General features: G+C 41.5%; 1 long non-coding RNA gene across 1 annotated transcript in view; it reads left to right on the top strand.

Moving 5' to 3' along the window:
- The window catches only part of LOC123788628 (uncharacterized), a 173,774-nt gene extending 163,069 nt beyond the window's left edge, over positions 1–10,705 (top strand). Inside the window, exon 3 of the long non-coding RNA XR_006778553.2 lies at positions 10,336–10,705. This is a non-coding gene — a long non-coding RNA (uncharacterized LOC123788628). The remainder of the gene's footprint in view (positions 1–10,335) is intronic.
- The last annotated feature ends 7,707 nt before the right edge of the window (positions 10,706–18,412 follow it).

The raw sequence follows: 18,412 nt of genomic DNA, 5'->3' as shown, positions 1-18,412 counted from the left end.
TCTCCCCATCTTTCAAATTTCTAAGCGTAGGTCTGAAGCAGCAAGGGGACTTTTAACACTGACCTCTGGTAAAAAATGATAACACACTTCTGTTAATGGACCTGGAAAACCCCCAATTGCTAGAATCAGTTTAAGGGGAGTGGTGGTGGTATTTTGCATTCTCCATTTTATTAGTTTGGTTCACTCTACCAGATTTTTATACTCTGTTCCTTAGGAACTATGGAATGCCTGTAAACTCTGAAAACTGCACTGAACTTTGGGAACTGATCCAGTTCTGGTTGCTAAAAAGATAAAGAATAGAAAAAGAAGAGCTTGTCAGAAGATAAGCTTCATTTCAGTGCTTGATGGTCTTCATATGTGAAGTCCCGGGATCATTCTGCCTTAGTTTATGTTTAAGGGAGATAAATGAACGATCGTCTTGGTTGGGGATGGGGGGTATCTGCCATGTGTCCTGCACATCCCACTGCTGAATAATCACTTACTGGCTGACATGGGCTTTCTGTGGGCAGAGTATTTTGGAGTCAACACAGATCCATATGGAAAGCCAAGCTCATCCTTAAGATCCCTTCAGTGTTGGTTTTTGGCCAGGATCATGTTTTTGGATCACCAGAGAACACATGCTTTTTGGTGTGTTTCCTTTTATTCTGGCTAAGTTTATGCCTTTTGGTTAGGGAAAAGTGGGAGTGCGTCGTCTCCCTTGTTTGCTTACAGAGGTGGCCATGCTCGCATTATATGAAAAAAAAAATAATGTGAAAAATGTGAGCAAAACTGGGGTGGTAACATTAATAAGTGATCAGGTCCGGGTGTATGGGAGACAGGTGTGAATGGGACACTGGTGTCTAATGGCTGTCTCTTTGTGAATGTGTCATAATTTCTTGACATTAAACATGGACAAACCAGAGGTTGTGTTAATTGGGAATGACAGCCTGTATCCTGCCTGTGCTAGTGTTTTGTTGAGGTTGACAAAAGTTGACTAAGCCAGGTACCATGTGCTGGGAATTGGGCATTGTTTTTGACACTAACCTATCCTTTTCTACTAATATTAGCTCTTTAATGAGGTCATGCTGGTATCAATTTTTAATATATAAAAATTCGCAAATATCTGACCTTTTAGTGGCAGAGGAAGCCTTCACAATCTTGTCATCATCTGCACAGATTCCTGTTTTGTATGTTTTTTTTATCCTCTTTTATCTCCATGCTTTTATCTTTGTCTTTTTATGTTTTTTTAAGTTCAAAAATACTGGAATCAATTTTCATGTTGGAATTACATATCATTCCCGTGTTTTAAGAGCCTCTTTATTGGTCAGCTACCTCAAGGGGTGGGACTTAGATTCTTCCCATCTCTGTGTTAATCTATTTATATTGTTCTCTCTTTAGTGTTTATGGCAACTTCGGATCATCTCAGAAACCATAGGGTATTCTCATAACACACTCTTTCCAGATCACTTTCTCAGTGAACACCAGCACAAAAGAACACTCTTTTAAAGATTTAGTCTTTTAGGGTACTGTGGCAGATCTTTCAACCTTCTGCATTGAAGCCAGTGTTGAAAGCAATCATTTGAGATACTGCACAGGAGATAGAAAGTATCTGGATCTAGCTTGCTATTTATGATTCTAGCACATCCAGGGTATTAGAGAAACAGTAGAGCTCTGTTTAAAAATCCTCGGTACTCTCTAGTCATTCCTTCATCTGCCTCATTACATTTGCAAGGTGATGTTGATACTGAAACTAAACTCTCAGAGTCCTGACTTAGCTATCACCAACGAGTTAAAGAATGGAATTCACAGCTTAGATTTTTCTCACACCTATACTTTGGGAATAATATTTAAATACACAGCACCAGGTATTGGCAAAACCGTAACTTAAAAATGACTAGATGGATAGGGTATCAGGAGTTCAGATGACAGCAGGAATTAAAGATGTGGCGTAGGTAGCTTTGCAAGACAATTTGGAGTGAGAGAGGAAACTGAGGCAAAATTAGGAATGGCTTAAGGTGTTGACTCTTCTGAGAATATTTCTATTTAATAAACTGGAAAATCTTGAAGAATGAAAGGGTTGACTGTAACAATAGAATATCAGGCCAAATGACAAGTGATGAGGATAATTTGGGGGCAGGGGTTTTAGGACAGAGCCCTTAAGTCACTGAATAAGCTATCCCTGCTAAGAAGCCTCTTTAAGCTGAGTTTTGATAGTCAAGGCCCTGGGGCACTAAATCCTTGAACTAAGGCAATTTCTCAGAAAGAGTAATTAGTGCCTCACTGTAGCATTGCCCCTGGGACCCTTGCTTGGGAACACTTTAGAACTGAAGCTGCTTTGTCACCAAGTGCTTCAGGTGAATGTCAGCAACAAATCCTCTTTAGGCATCCCTTCTCCTCGCAGCTGATGGTTTTGATCTGGTGAAATCTGGAAGTCTGAGAAGAGTGAGGTGCAAAGACAACTTTGAGCAACTGAATCTGCACCCGAGTTTAGTTGGAAGTGGGTTAGACCAGAACATGCATGGCACAGGCTCCTGACCAGACTCACAGGATGTGGCTGGAGACACAGAGTTCTCAGGGCTGAGTTGTTGTCATGGGCTATTGTCACCAGTTTGATTCCAGGTACCACTGGGTAGAGATGTTGGGAGATAGCTGATGGTGGTAACCTGGAAAGTCTGGCAGTAGGAAATGAGCAAAAATTCCAGGAAGGTAGGCAAACACCATCCTTACCATATTCTAGAAACTTCCTTGATCTGGCTCTTGCGTGCTTATCTACCCCAGATCTCACTATCCTCCCCTCATTCATTATTCTCCAGCCATAATGATTTTGGAACAGGCCACTGCTGGTTTCTGGCTTAGGACATTTGGACTTACCATACCAGATGCCTCACCCTCCTATGTTTGGCTCCTTTTCATCCTTCAGATTCCATCTTCAATATCACCTCCTAAGGTCATGCTCTCCCAATCACTCTACCTAAATTACTCTATTATTACTTTAGTCACATGGATTATCTGGAATTATCTCATGAATTTGTTTATGTCTAGCTTATTTCTAGAATATAAATTTCTCTGAGAACAGGGCTTCTGTCTGTTCTTTCCAGCACTGCCTTCCAGGTGCCTAGAGCAGTACCTGGCATATAGTAACTGCTGAGTAAATGTTTCTTGCATGGATAAACAAATAAGTGGACAAACAGGGGAGTCAACATGGGAACTGAGAGGTAGATAAAAAGATAGCTTTGGGGCATAAGGCCATGAGCTAATCATAAAGAATTAAGCGAAAAAATAGTTATTGGGACCAAGTAAAATGTCAAGCTGAGCTTAGCAGTAAATACCAATTTGATGAAAAGCCCCTAAGTTGGTCGTTACATTTGCTCTAATTAGCGGTCACTTTTACACTTACAGCCTGTAGTACGACTGAGGCTATATGAAGGTTAAGTCACTTATAGAGATGGGTGGCTTGAGCTAGAAAGCTAAGTGGACATTATAAATAAAATCTAAAATCAGAACAGCAAATCCCAGGCTAGCATTGGTGCTACCACACTCCTCTCTGCAACCATGGCAGACATTGCTAATAGATGACAGAATCTTCACTGCCAGTCCAGCAACCACCACCAACTAGAACGTAAACTCCATACGGCAGGACTTTTGTCTGTTTACCGTTTTACTCCCTGCACCTAGAACATTGCCTTTTACTTACAGGAATGCAATAAATACTTATTGAGTTAAATATTTGATGAGTAATTCAATCAGATCTGTCAAATGAGGCATATTTTATTCACCATCCCTGACCTAAAGCAAAAAAGATAAGGAATTAAAATTGGATTCAAAGGATTGTTATCACAAAAGAGTAACAATCTGGTGAGCCTAAGAAGTATTTCCATGCTGAGAACAAGGCAACTGCTTCATCATCACCCTAAAGTACAAAGCCTGGGGCTGTTCCTTCAGTTGGCTATACATTTGAAACAACTCAGCTAAAATCCAAGGTGCATTCTCTTTGTGCCAAATTATACTACTTAGCAAAAAACGCTATTGCAATACATCAGGCTATTGTCATACACTACAAGGACACCCATTCGACATTTGTTTACTGGCATATATATGTACAGATATCTCTCTGTTGTCCTCCATGATGAGATTTTTGAGCCTGAATTTCTATTTCCAAAGAGGAGAATTTCTCCAGCAGTCATTTCTCAAAGTGTGACTGTTCAAAGAGAGGTTTGTCTGGCCGTGATTTAAACTATTAACAAACTGTTTATCCGTCATAGGGGCTATAGCTGGAATGGGCTTCATATAAAAGAACATGATCTCTTTTTAATTCATTCATTTATACAATCAATTTTTTTGAGAACCTACTATATGTTAGCCCTGTGCTGAGGATACAGTAATGAAAAATAATGTTCAATAATGAGAAAAAATAAATCTTTTTCATGGAGATTATATTTTAATAAGGAAAATGGACAATTAACAAATCGAACATAAATATATAATATAATCTCAGATAATGACAGATTATTTGTTTCAGTGGAGTAGTGGAAACAGGAACTTGATTAGAATGGGTTCAAAAAAGAAACAAGATATTAGGAAATAAAATAGTAATACGAGATAATTTTTTTAGGTGGGTTCTGTTTTACAGGAAAGTCAAAAAATGGCTATAGGAGTAAGAGTATCAGGGTCAAGGATTTTATTAAGGTGAGAAATCATTTCAGAGCTGATGGGGATGACCCATGAGCATGAGGGGGCAGGAAGTAGTAAGCACAAGCACCTATACCAGAACATAGCTTTTCTTTTGAGGAAGGTCAAGGCCATTCTATACAAGAGTGCTAACTTGTTCAGGAAGAGAAAAGATGTGCCTGTTCTCGTTCCCATCTGTGTTTCTCCATGCCAGCCTACTGTCAGCCACATTGGGGAAACTGAGGCAGTTTAGTAGCTGGCTTATGATTGAACCTGGAGATGCCAAGAGAAATGAGGCAGAACTCTTGCCTTCAACGACATCTCAGTCTAGTAGACTTCTGGAAAAATGCACCCCTCTCCCCATATTAAGGAGAAGTTTCTCTCAGAGAATGACTTGATCATTTAGTCGATTTCGTTGAGTCATTTTTAAATCCAGATTTTTATTAACCTTTTTTCTTTTACACCCATTCTTGAGTATCTTGCCTTGAATTCAAAAACTTCAATTAAGTATTCTTGGCTAATAACTTCACCATGAAAATATCTCAAACTATTAAAGTCTTGAATAAAGTATTCTGCTCTTGACACTCCCCACAAACCTCATAGGATTTGAAAAACTTGAAGTATGCAGAGGGAAATCAGACTAAACGCTCACATATATTTTATTAGAAACATTTCTTTAAAAACATGAAGACAAGAAAAAAAAAAAGACCAAATGCAATTTTTGAGCCTGGCACTTCAAGTTCTCTACAGATAGCTCTATTCTAAACAGGAAAAATAAAATCAGCTTTGTTCCTGAGCATATGCTTTTGACATTTTTTTTCCTTGGAGTCTGTGAATTATTAATAAACTAATTTCTCTTTATAGTTCAATCTTTGGAGATTTAAAGTGTTCACTCAAATGCACAGGGAAGAGATAGAGCTTCAATTCCAATCAGCTCCAATCCTCTCCAGAGATGCTGGCCTTGAGGTATCTCTGAGTCTTTGATATCAATCTTTGATCCGACTGGGAATTTCTGATCATTTCTAGAGCTAGTCTGTTAATACCACTTAATGCCCTGTTTAAGTTGGGCCATTTCTGCCAGCTGATTTTATGCTTTCACTTTGCTCCTGAGATATTTTATGTGTGTGTTTATGGCATATATATGTACATATATCTCTCTATATAGTTATACTTGATGGATTATTTCTCAGCAAGATGTATTAGAAGACAGGGTTTTTGATAACAGAGGATGCCTGGTACAGTGGCAGCTCTTATAATAAACCATGTTGGAGCTAAGAACCACCAAGAGTGCTTCTCCCCTCCTTGGTGGATCTTAGTGAAGAGAACTTTTGGCTCTATTCTATAGAAAATAAGTTTGCAAAACCCAGAGTTTTATGACAGTGGGATGGATGAGCTCTGGATTAAGTTCCTTCCATCCACCCTGTACCAGTGAGCATGCTAAAAGGAACATTTGGGTGACCAGTGGTCAGAGGAGGTGAGGGAGAGAGGAGTCCTCCATCAGGTGGGAGTTCACATAATTTTTTTTTTAAGATTTTATTTATTTATTTGTCAGAGAGAGAGAGAGCACAAAGCAGGGGGAATGGCAGGCAGAGGGAGAATCAGGCTCCCGCTGAGCAAGGAGCTGATGTGGGACTCAATCCCAGGACCCTGGGATCATGACCTGAGCCGAAGGCAGACGCTTAACTGACTGAGCCACCCAGGCGTCCTGGGAGTTCACATAACTGAACTGAAATCACTTCCAACATTATAATTCTATTGCCTCCTGTGGCTTCAATGTATGAAAATTATTCCATATATATATATATATAGAGAGAGAGAGAGAGAGAGAGGGAGGGAGGGAGGGAGGGAGGAAGGGAGAAACTAAGACACTGAATTTAATTGACTTCCTGATATCCTGCATACTGTATGAAGGGACTGAGCATGCTTTCCCATCTATTTGATAGACCTTAGGAGGATTTAGATTCTGGATGAGTTCTTCTATTTTATTGATCCAAAAGGGAAAAAAAAGACCCAGCAAACACCAGCCAAGCTGTATGCACCAGTTCCTTGCCCCTCTCTCTCTTGATACTCTCTGAGGGAAGTGGCATCATATTGAACCCATCCCTGCCTTTATTTTCTCTCTTCCGAAGCTCTCCCTTAACAGCCTGCTGGATTACCAGGATACAACGATTGAGCGAGAGGCTCACCGGGCTACCATGTGACAGGGCTGCTTAGCAGGAGCACCAAAGAATTCAGATTCTTTCCCAACATTGCCAGCTCATGTAGACAGCAAATTTGCCTCCCTCCTGGCAAGGCTTGGATCAGAATCTGAGCCACAGAAGGGAAGGGAGAAGGAGGAAGGAAAGGCAGGAGAATAAAAGAAAGCTTTTCCTTTTTTATTTTTAAAACCAGTTCTATTCTGGGACTTTATTTACTTTTTTGTTTGGCTCCAGGGGTTAAAGGGCTCACAGTAATGGAAACTGGAGGCCACCGCTTTATTGCTCTTCCTCTGGACTCTCTGGACTGATTTACTTGGTGCGAGTATCAGCTTCCTCAGCCTTTCTCACCCAGGACCTCAGCCTCATCCAGTCCTATGAACTCCCTCTGTCCAGGACCTGGGAAAACACAGCTCAGCTAGAGCCAGTGCCAGGCTCAGCCAATTGGGAGGCTCAAGCAGTTGTCCATATGAAACAGCATTTGCTTTTACCAGTGTTTCCCCTTCTCCTTAAAGACCCAGAAAGCTTTGGGATGGAAGAACCTGTTTGTCAAAGAAAAACTTTTTTTCATCTTTTGTAAGATTCACGGTCTTTCCAAATTTCCTTTTAAAGGATTTGGTTCTCCCTCTTCCCTCAGTCAAACTCCTGGACTTCATCTAAAGAAATATTTCCATATTCCGCCGTTATTCGTGTTGCACAAGTGTGTGTGCAAGAGCGGGCCATTTCTTTGTAGAGGCGGATTTGATATAATTTGCGTCAGGTTCTTTTCTGGAAGGAACGAGAATATCTCAGGGATGGCATGGAGAGTCTCTAATAGGGTTCTCCAGAGAAATAGAACTAGGAGCTGACTCACATGATGATGGGATCAGCAAGTCTGAAATCTGTAAGGCAGGTCAGCAGATTAGAAACTCAGGCAGGAATTGATTGTACAGTCTTCAGGCACACGTTTTTCTTCTCTGGGATATCTCAATTTTCCTCTTAAAGCCTCCAACTGATTAGATAATGTTCACCCACATTATCTGGTAGTAAGCTCAACTGATTGTAGCTGGTAACCACAGCTACAAAATAGCCTCACAGCAACATCTAGATTAGTGCTTGATTATTTCACTGGGTTCTAAGCCTAGCAAACTGGACACATAAAATTAACCATCACATGCACCACCAAGTCCTCTCATTTATATTTAATACTCTCTCTCTAATTCATCCGTCTCCCTCTATAATTCAACTCACCACCCTAATCCAAACTGCTGTCATCTCTCCTGGACCAGTGCAACTTCCTAATTTGTCTCCCTGCCTACACTTATCCCTCCACTCTGTAACCAGAATGATCTTTTCAAAATGTAAACCTGATCCTGTACCCCTCTGCTTAAAAGCACTCGATTGCATTTGCTTGGATCTAGGATCAGTCACAACTCTTTAACACTACCTAGGAAGCCCTGCAAGGTTGGGTTCTGCCAACTTCTGCATGCTTTCTGCGTTTCAGCCACACTAGTCTTTCATTATCTTGTGTCCACCCCTTCTGCCATGGGGTCTTTGTTGGCTGCTTGCAACAGGGCTGTTGTTTCGGCTGGATAGCTGGTTCCCTCCGCCTGGGCCTGGGTAACTCCTATGTATGGCCTTTAGTCAACCTACTCTCTTCTCTACTACCCTGAGCCGATCAAATCCTCTAATTATATATTCTCATAGCCCACACATCTTCTTTGGAAAATGTATTAAATTGGACAGCTTACATTCATTTGTGTGATTATTTGATTGATGTCTCTGTCCCCCCTAGGCATTGCTCTGTGAAGATAGCCGTGATGACTATTTTGTACACCACCACGCAGCTAATGTCCAGTATGGTGTTGATTCATGGAAGGTACTCAGTGAATATTATTGACTGAATATAGGAATGAATTGTCCAAGTTAAGATGACGGTCATGAAAGGATGCTTGTTACATCCTGTCCCTTCTCCCTACTCATTTCCCATTCTTGTCCCCACATCTTGAATGCTGTGGCTACAGTTTCCTCTGACTTACAACCTTCCATCACATTTGGACATTGAGACTAGGAGTTTCAAAAATGGCCAGGAAATCAATGGTGTTCACTGCATTTCCACCTATTTGGCTGCTCCATTGAGCTTGTCTGGCACCTAGAAGAGGAATAAACCCTTCCACATATCTAGTGTCTTTAGTCCACCATACATTTTTATAGTTTTGAAGATAGTCCCAATATTTTAAAATCAGGACATTTCATCTAAAATATAAATTTATGGCTTTCCATTAAACAAAAAGATCTGTCTGCCCTGAGCCTGTTATCTAATATGGCAAAAATTAACTTGAGTTGTGTAGCTACTGTCCATGAGTTGAGCTGAGAAAGGACAGGTATCCTGCCCTGTGGACATTAGAGTTTGAGGCCCCCTCTATAACTGATGGTAAGCTACCAACAAACTTACATTTTCCTCTCCTTCTTCTCCTTTTCTCTGCGATAAACTCCAAGGAACATGTCCTGCTGTGGGGGAGGTGGAATGCAATCTGATGTTGTGTCTGTTGATGCTCTCTGCTATAGGCTGTGGCTGACCACAGCAAGACCAGCAAACTCTATTGTTCACTTAAGCCTTTTGATTTGGGTGGGCCAAGGATGAAGCAAAACTGTGAATTTACAGGCAGTTTCTCTACAAAAACTGAAACAAACGCTGTATCTGCTTTTGTCTGTAGAACGGGAGTGAAAATACTTAGCAGAACTTACAGCCAAAATGGCACAGAATGAAGGCCATGCACACGAATTTTTTATGGCCTTGCATCTCCCGGGAACTTAAGAAAATTCCCTGAGCTTGTGACCTTCCATTGGATGCAATACAAAGGGTTGTTATTTGCTTGATTCTCATGCTTAAAGGAAAAAAAAAAAAAAAAAGGAAGTCCAGATGAAAGTTAAAAATAGGGCATGTGAATTTAATGCAACTTTCTCTGGGATCATAAGTCTGGTGAAGGGAAATAAAGAAGGAAGAAAAAATAGACACTATATTAAATGAGCTTCCTGGAAGAATGTTATTTGCTCACAAATATTTATTCAGAGATCTCCTCAGACTAATTCCTCATTAACGAAAGTGTCCTGGAATGTAGGTGGAATCCATCTGAACAACCTCAAAGGAAACTTGATAGCTCAGAAAAATCCCAGGCTTAGAGACATTTTCCCTGCTCTGTAGATCTTTCCCAACTACCCTTCTTCCTTATTAAGTATTTTTTCATAATATCTAGAACACACAGATATAACACTCCCACCTTTCTGGAAGTCAGAATTTGCTTTGGGTCGTATGGTTAAGTCAGAAAAGAATACCCACATCATTCCCAAATCTCAGGCTCCATAGTAAAAGGGCCCCTTCAACTTAGCAGCTACGATTCACTTATAATAAACAAAGATTGTTTTCTGCAATTTGGTTGAGGGCAGGGGTGATGAGTCTAAACTTCCAACCCTGCCTCTGAAGCATTATTTCAATCAGGGAATTATGTTGCAGGTGGAGACACGTCCCTGGGAAAGAAAGCATCTGTGTCCATACAAATGTCATCAGTAATAAAGAAAGATGGGGAAGCCATGTGATTGAGGATTTGGACTGCATCCATATCAGATCTGCTTTTCGGTTGTAAAAACAGTAAGTTACCCTCAATTATTCTCATGTACTATGTGAAAACCTTTTCTTAGCTTTGCCAGGGTCCAGAAAGAGACAGGAGAATCTGGTGACTGCTTTAGAAAATGATCGTTTCTGAATTCTGCCTCAAACTCCAAATACCACTTCCTGGTTCAGAAGCAAGAGGCTTGGGGGGAAAATAAGTTTAAGCCCATAAAAACACTCAAAGGGCATACTGGTCATCAAACAGCTCTGAGCAAACTGCATTTGCAAATGAATCTGAAAACATGTGGATTCAATTTTCCTTGAAATGCCCAGAGGTTAAAAAATTAAGGGGGGAATGCTTGGCAGAAGGAGGCTGGGGTTTGGCTATGTGCACAAGTTTCTGAAACATAAATTGATTGTTTTGCTAGAGAGAAAGTATTACCTGGTCCCCCTTCTCAATCACATCTCTAACTTAATTATCAATGGTCCCATTTCTCATTGTGCCTGCAAAGTGGACAGAGGAGTTGAGCTCATTTGAAAGAAAGCAGGTTTTGTTCATTCCCAGGGTGGCCTTGTACATGGTTGACCCAAGATCCCAGGACTGTCATGGGTTTCAACTCAGTGACACGGTGGCAAGGAAACCATCTGCTAGCAAAGTCGTTCCTCCTCTGCCGATCGCCTCCCATCTGCCTCCACTCATCAAGTTTTACCCCTCTTTTTCCTTCCGCCAACCCCCCGAATAATACCTTTTTTATGACCAAATAAACACAGGCAAATGTGGAACTGCTTTAGAGCAAATCCAAACTGTTTTAAGAGATCATGAAAATAGAGTGGGTGGGGGAAAAACTCCATCTGTGAAAAAGCAGTGATTAGCCTTAAAACGATGTGAGGCCAACGGCACAGAGTCCCATTACAAGATGATGTGTGGTGCCTGTGAGTGGCTGTTCCTGGTCTCTGAGGTAGCAAAATTGTCACATGTTTCTGTTGTTGCCATGGCAATAATCTGTAATTGTGCAGAAAATCCACAGAACTCGCAAGCAACTCCTTAGTGGATTGGGCTGGAAGAAAAGCAGCCCCGTGAAAACCCTGAATGGATGTGGTTGTGAAGTGTGTTGGCCAACCTGGTCCACTTTAGGCTGACCTGATTTTGCAGATTTCCTCCCCCCAGCCCCTATCTAGCTAGGGTGAACTCCCTCCTTATGTATAGTTCTTGCACTTTTATGTTCATCACCAGTGAGAGGTATAAATCCTGGTCAGCTAGGGAAATGCTTCTGCTCACTGCTTAGAATTGAGCACACAGTTTGGGATCTATAGGGTGGGAATCGTGGCTGATGGCCCCTCTAAACCTTAGATTCGCATTGAAGACAGAGGCCTGATTTGTCCCAGAAGGTGAAAAACCATTAGAGTGTCCACAAGGCCAGGTGGCTATTTTTTCCCCAACAGAGGCACCAAGGACACACTGGGCAGGAGATGAGTGCAGCAAGGATGTGTTGTTCCCGGGGTAGCTTGGCAACAGAGTACACACACATGTACAACACACCCATCTGAAGGCGTGCCAAGGCTCGTCTTCTTGAAGGCAAGCTAATACGAACCATGCCCAGAATATGGCCAGGAAACGGAGGGTAGGTAGCACTTCTCCTTCCTGCACTAGATGCTGTATGACAGTTATGTATGTATCAGCCGTCAACCCCAAATGGTTGAGGGCATGAGTGAGTGTGGGGGCCCCTGTCAGAAAATTGAGCAGGAAGAGGACGCAGACAAATCACTCTCATGTTCCAAACTTCAGTGAGAATCCCATGGGAATGCAGCTTCCAAGTAGATCCCATGAGAACATCTGGGATGAAGATACTCACGCCAGGCCCCAAACCAGACTCGGTAGTAATAATGCTTCATTTTTTTCTCATTTATTTATTTATCCTCTCATATACCGCGAGCATGATTTGTTTTTCCTTCTACAACTTTTCCTACTGGGAGCAGGAAAAGGAAGGTGGAGAAAGAATATCAAGCTGTATGTTAGGATGCTTTCTCTTGGATATCTTCCCATTTGAAGTTATTCCACTGCAGGCAACAGAAACTCACTTCGCTTAATTTAAGCAGAAAGGAATGTAACATAGGAGAGTGGAAGGCTCATGGATTTTTGGGAAAAGCTTGAGAATCAGAATAAGAAACACGAATCTAACAGCTTAGGGGTCTAGGTAACAACAAAAACACGAACGTTCTCATCATGGTTTGTCCCTGGAATATTTAGTTTCAAGTATTTCACTTTTCTGTCATTTTTCTCCAGATTTAAGATCTTGGGAAAGAGAATCCAAATGGCCTAATTTGGATCATAAACCTAGTTCTCTCTTGGTGGGACGGGCGTGAGAGGAAAAGAAGGGAAACCATAGCTCTTAACTTAGAGTCTCATCAAGATTCCAAAGAGTGGGCGAGAGATAATTTCTCAAAACAAATCCTAAAGTGCACTCAGGGAGGAGATTGGGTATTGTGATAGTTGCGGTGTTGGCTTGGAAGAGAGAGCCCAACAACAAATGTTTAGCATTGTAGCTTGGAGGGAAAGTCCGTGCATAGTGAAAGTGTTGATCAACTGACTTCCATTAGTATGCCTGAGCAGAGATTTGCTAAGGAAAATTGGAACAGAAAGGTAAGTAGATGGAGGATGAGTGAAGACGAATCTAGAACACATTTTGTTTGGCATCCAAAAGAATTTAGAAAAAAGACAACAACCTGATTTGACACCAGCCATGCTAATGGGGCAGACTTCCTGCTAGTCAAAGCTCCCGGTTAATGTCCACTTCTCAGCATGTCTGATTACGGTTTGAAGTTGACCGATCAGCAAACTACTCAATTATAAGCCCATCTTCTCCCCGTGGTGCCACTAATTAAAAGAGGAACCATGTTGCAGCTCACACACTCCATGGAGTTCTACCTTCCAAAACCTGAATTAGTCACAACAATTAGCTGTTGTCAGTGGAATCAGCCTGTATTTCCCTTTTTCCAATCCCATTCCTGTTTGGTGTGAATTCATCTCTGAAAAGCCTTCCCTTGGGATTATTGATCTCCCCTATACCCTCGGCTGTGAGAAAGGAGCACATGTGGCGGGAGCTTTGAAATACAACCTCAAAATGCAGCTATGTGGAAATCTCAGTGTTCTGGAATGCTCTGACCTTTTGTCCTGCCAAGTGCCGTTGTTTTTTTTTTTTTTCTGAAATCATGTCATGAAGGGTATTCCTACATGAACTTAATTTTTAAGAGGAGAGGGAAAAAAAAAAAAATCCCATGGCTCAGTACCCATCCATTTGCAGGAAAGCTGTTCTTCAGGCAGCTGGGACAAACTGCAGCCTTTTTTTTCTTTTTTTTTTTCCCTGTCTTGATAAACATAATGGGCCACTTCGGTAATTTCAGCTATAAATGCACTTCTCTATAACAGGATGATGCTTCCATGTGCAAGAGTGGAGAGCGAAAAGATGTTGAGAAGCACCATGGTGACAGGCTAACAGAACGAGGGCTTGCTACACAACTACTGAGCGTATCCCAAACTCTCCTGAATGCCAACTCCATGGCTTCCTGACCAGAGAGGGGAACTTTTGTGAACTGCTCAAGGTCCAGTTCAAATCTCCATTAGTATTAAAATCAATACCCCTGCCTGGAAACAAGATGACACTTCTGGCATCCTTCCAGAGAGACTGCCAATTAGCCTCCAGCAGAAAGCTCTCTGCCTGCACTCCTCTTAATGTCCCCTTTCCCTTGAAAAGAGGCAACTTTAGGTGCCTTTGCCTTTTAATACAAACTTTTCCATTCAGCATTTGATCACTCCATTGTTTTTTCCCCAAAACACACTTCTGAGTTTCTCTATCAAAATACTTTCTTCTCAAAGTGCACATTTAAAAGTTTCTAAGAAAATCACTGCACCCAGTTGTAGAGGGGCAGACCCATCTCAGGGTCATTGTACAAATTCAGTACCTTAAATGAGAACAGAATGCAGCTAAATGTTCCATATAACACAATGGTTAAGTGCCTTGACTCTGGGGTTAAAAAGATTTTTATTTCAATTCTGAAATTACTAGTTAATTCATTTCTTTGGGTCTTGGTTTCCGAATCTGTAAAATAAAAAGAATAATAATGCCTACCTCACATGGTTATTGGGAAGATTCATTGAAATGAGGGTTAAAGCACTGGGTGTAGTATTTGTCACATAGAAAATGCTCAGTAAATGGTGAGAGTTATTATGAACACCGTGCATCTTGGACAAGACTCCCAAGCAGGTGACCAATTAAAGTAGGCAAAGAGGAAGGAGTGTCTGGAGCTCCGGAACCCTCACGATATGCTCACAGTGCATTAGCACGGGACTCCTGATGGTCTGTGTGTCTCCATATTACCCAGATCTCTTTGCCACTTAGTTTCTACCACTTACATCTTTGATGTAGTCATGCCTTCAATCCTGAATTTCCTGTCTTGGGTAAGATGTCTACAATGGAATATAGGGAGCTGTAGATGACTCATAAAGTCACACTTATTTATCAAGGTTCTTTATCCCATGTGGCTTCAAGGTATTAGTCAGATGACAAAAATGGAGCAGGAAACACAGACATACACACATACACACATTAAACCAAGTCATCCTGTTACAAGGATACATGTTCTCAAACCTAAACACTCAGTGACTATCCTCTTATTATCCATTGATGGAGCATCTTGGAAATGGAGATCATCTTGTGTTTTCCATGTTACTAATTGATTTAGGTCGGGATGGTAGACTGATATCAGCCAAAGTTCAAGTCAGTTCAGAGATGGAGAAATGGGGTCCACAAGTAGGCAGTTTCCTCTAACCCCGTGCCTTTCTGACAGTCCACACTCCAAGCAGAGGATAGCGCCTATGCTAGCAAGGATTTGAAAAGGCAGGACAGAGTGATATTAGGGAGATGGTGGGTGGGGTGCAGGAAATAGCATGGCTAGCTCTTACACAGGCTCAGGTTGCTCACTGTCATATATAATAAATCTGCTGAAAATGTTAAGGCAATTAAATAAAATGAAGAGAATACAAATGTAGAAAAGAGCTATTGTAATTGGATATTCCAGAACTTGAGACCAGGCATAATGTTTTTATAATAGTGTATATAAGAGAGTGTTTAATTCAATAACATAACCAGGATTATGTAATTGAACAACATTATTTCAAAATATTTTCTGAGTTGGATCTTATGTCCCAGCATCTCAAATACACACAGTTCTAGTTATGGGAATCTGCACTGTTAGGACAATGAGCTCCAGCCCACAGAACATCTGTCTTCAACCAATGTTCCCAATCTCTTGTTTTTATAAGCAATATATTTGGAGGGCCAGGTTTGCATGCTAGGGTCATTTGATTCACTTGATGCACAGATAATTTTGGCCACTTGTTCTAGCTAGTAGTCAGAGGTACCTGACTTCAATCTGTAAGAATAAAAATGGTTGTAGTCTTTCCAATTAGTCACTTAAGTGTATTTTGGGTCCCTGGTACCTACATAATACTCTATGATGGGTCATGATTAAGTCATTTACAAAAATATTTATTGAGAACCAACGGTGACACAAGTTCCTTTCTCTCACAAGCTTCCAGTCCAGGAGGGGAGACAGACATTAGATAAATTGACACCTAAATGGTTATTTAATTACAGTTGTGAAGAATGATTCAGAGGAGAAGGATGGGGTGCCATTAGGGTGGATTCTCACTTGGTCTGGAGGTCAGGCAAGACTTCTCTGAGAAAGGCAACATTGAAGACATTTAAAGCAATGGTGGCCTTGGTCAAGAGAAAAGCGAAGAGGTGGGAGAGGAGAAGTACATTCAGAGAGAGGGACCAGAGTTTGCAAAAGCCCAGAGGCAGAAGGGATAAGATATATTGAGGAACTAGAGGAAGGCCAATATGGTGGGAGTATGGAGAGCTGCAGGGAGCTTGGCAGGAGATGAGAGAAGGAGGGGGTAGCAGGTCCGTGCTGAGGACAACAATCTTGTTTGCAAAGGTACCATTTCATAGAGAAGCAGGTACTTCTCAAAAGTAAATTTTGTTGATTAGACTCTCAAAAAATATTGATCTAATGTATAATTTCTCCTCGCAATTTGTTTCCAGTACTGGTGAAAGAGAAAAGTAACGTAATTCAAGATCTGTCCTACTCATTGAGGGTTGGTACAAAGCACGACGCATTTCTGTTATCAATGATTACTGAGTTTCTGCCATTCTTGGATTAGGCAGGGTTCTCCAAAGAAACAGTGTATATATCTCTGACTTATTATGAAGAATCGGGGGGTGAATATGAGGGCCAGGAAGTCACAGGATCTGCAGTTGGCAGGATGGAGATGCAGGAGGGCCAGTGTTCCAGTCCCAGTCTGAAGCCTGAGAACAAAGTTTTCCAGCCATGTAAATTCTAGTCTAAAAGCTGGCAGGCTGGGGACCCAGGAAGAGCGGATGACTCAGTGTGAGGCTGAAGGCCAGAAAAGACCTAGGTTCCCAAGCTCAAGAGTCAGGTAGGAGGAGTTCCCTCTTACTCAGCCCTTTTGTTTGATTCAGACCTTCAATTGACTAGATGGGCCCCACCCACATTTGGGAGAGAAATCTACTTACTAAATCCACCAATTCAAATGTTAATCTAATCCAGAAACATCCTCACAGACACACCCAAAGTAATGCTTTATCAAATGTCTGGGTACCTTGGGGCACAGTCAAGTAGACAAGTAAAATTCACTATAATGCAACCCTAATGATTTTTGCCACACTCATGTGACACCATATACTAGTTTATATAATATTTTTGTTTAAACAAAATCCTCTTTTTCTTAGACACGTTTATTTGTAAATGGAATTTGAAGTCACCTCTGTAAATGGAATGTCAGTATTATCTGCCATAAGTTGAAGGCATATATAAAAATAGAGTGCTAACAAAACAGTATTATTACATACTTGATAATCATTGTGGTCTACTGGAGTTCTTAGCTTGCGGCCTCCTCTCCATTATCTAAAAAGAGAGATTAGCAAGAGATGGAATAAAAAAGATGCTCAAATACCAAACTGAGACTTTTCCCCTGACTCTGTCAATTGGTTTCAAAGAGAATTGAAAAGGAAGTAATTTTCTCACTGTGTAATACAGTGTAAGTAATGTCATGTCATCGTGCCACATAAAAACATCCACAAACCACTGGTGGCACATGGCCCACACTTTGGGAAACAAAGTTATTTCCTAGATAAATGTAAGCTAAAAGTGTACAGTCTTAATTCATTGAAGGAAGGCAGGCCAGCCCTTGCCATGGCAGTGAATGTGTACTCTGCTTTTTGGAAGTGAAGTAGACACTTTGATAAATTAGGCATTTGTTTATAGACAGAAATAAGAGATAGGCATCTTTATCTGGACCAGGACTTGGCCCAGGTAGACCGTGAGACTATGCGGATCAGCCAGAGAGAGTAACCTCAGAGAGGACCTTGCCGAAGTCGAGCAGACCAGGGGTCATGGAGGCTGGGGTGGGTGGGGTGGTGGGTGAACACTAACGGAGGTGGAGTGGAGCCTGACAGCAGCCACAGAAGACTCTTAACTAGTATTCAACAAGCAGAAGCTCTTAAAATTGTTGATGTCGGTGTTATCATTTTTAAATAAAGGTGCCAGCCTCTTCCTGGCATCAGCAGAGTCAAACTGTTGGTGGCAGAGACTGGGAATCAAGGATACCATCTCTGACCTGGGGAGGACTCATGAGAGCCAAGGAACATCCAAGTTTCAGAGTGAATAGTCTATTAGGCAGATATTCAGTCAGAGCCTGAGGCATGAGGGGAATGAACAGAAAGATTCAATCATTGAATCTGCAGGCAATTGGCCACCAGGAATGAGGGTGGAAGTTCTACAGCCTTTGAATGTCAATGCAGAAGAGAGGCTGACTAGGTATTGGTTTCTCTACACACAGCATAGCCTAGCCAGCGGTTCTCCAAGGGCAGTCCCCAGACCACCAGCGGCAGTATCATCT

This window comes from Ursus americanus, chromosome 15 (assembly GCF_024610735.1).
Source record: "Ursus americanus isolate L20-20 chromosome 15, mUrsAme1.1.p, whole genome shotgun sequence".
NCBI lineage: Eukaryota > Metazoa > Chordata > Mammalia > Carnivora > Ursidae > Ursus > Ursus americanus.
Note: the sequence above shows the minus strand (reverse complement) of the source record. Positions and strands in the feature narration are given on the sequence as shown.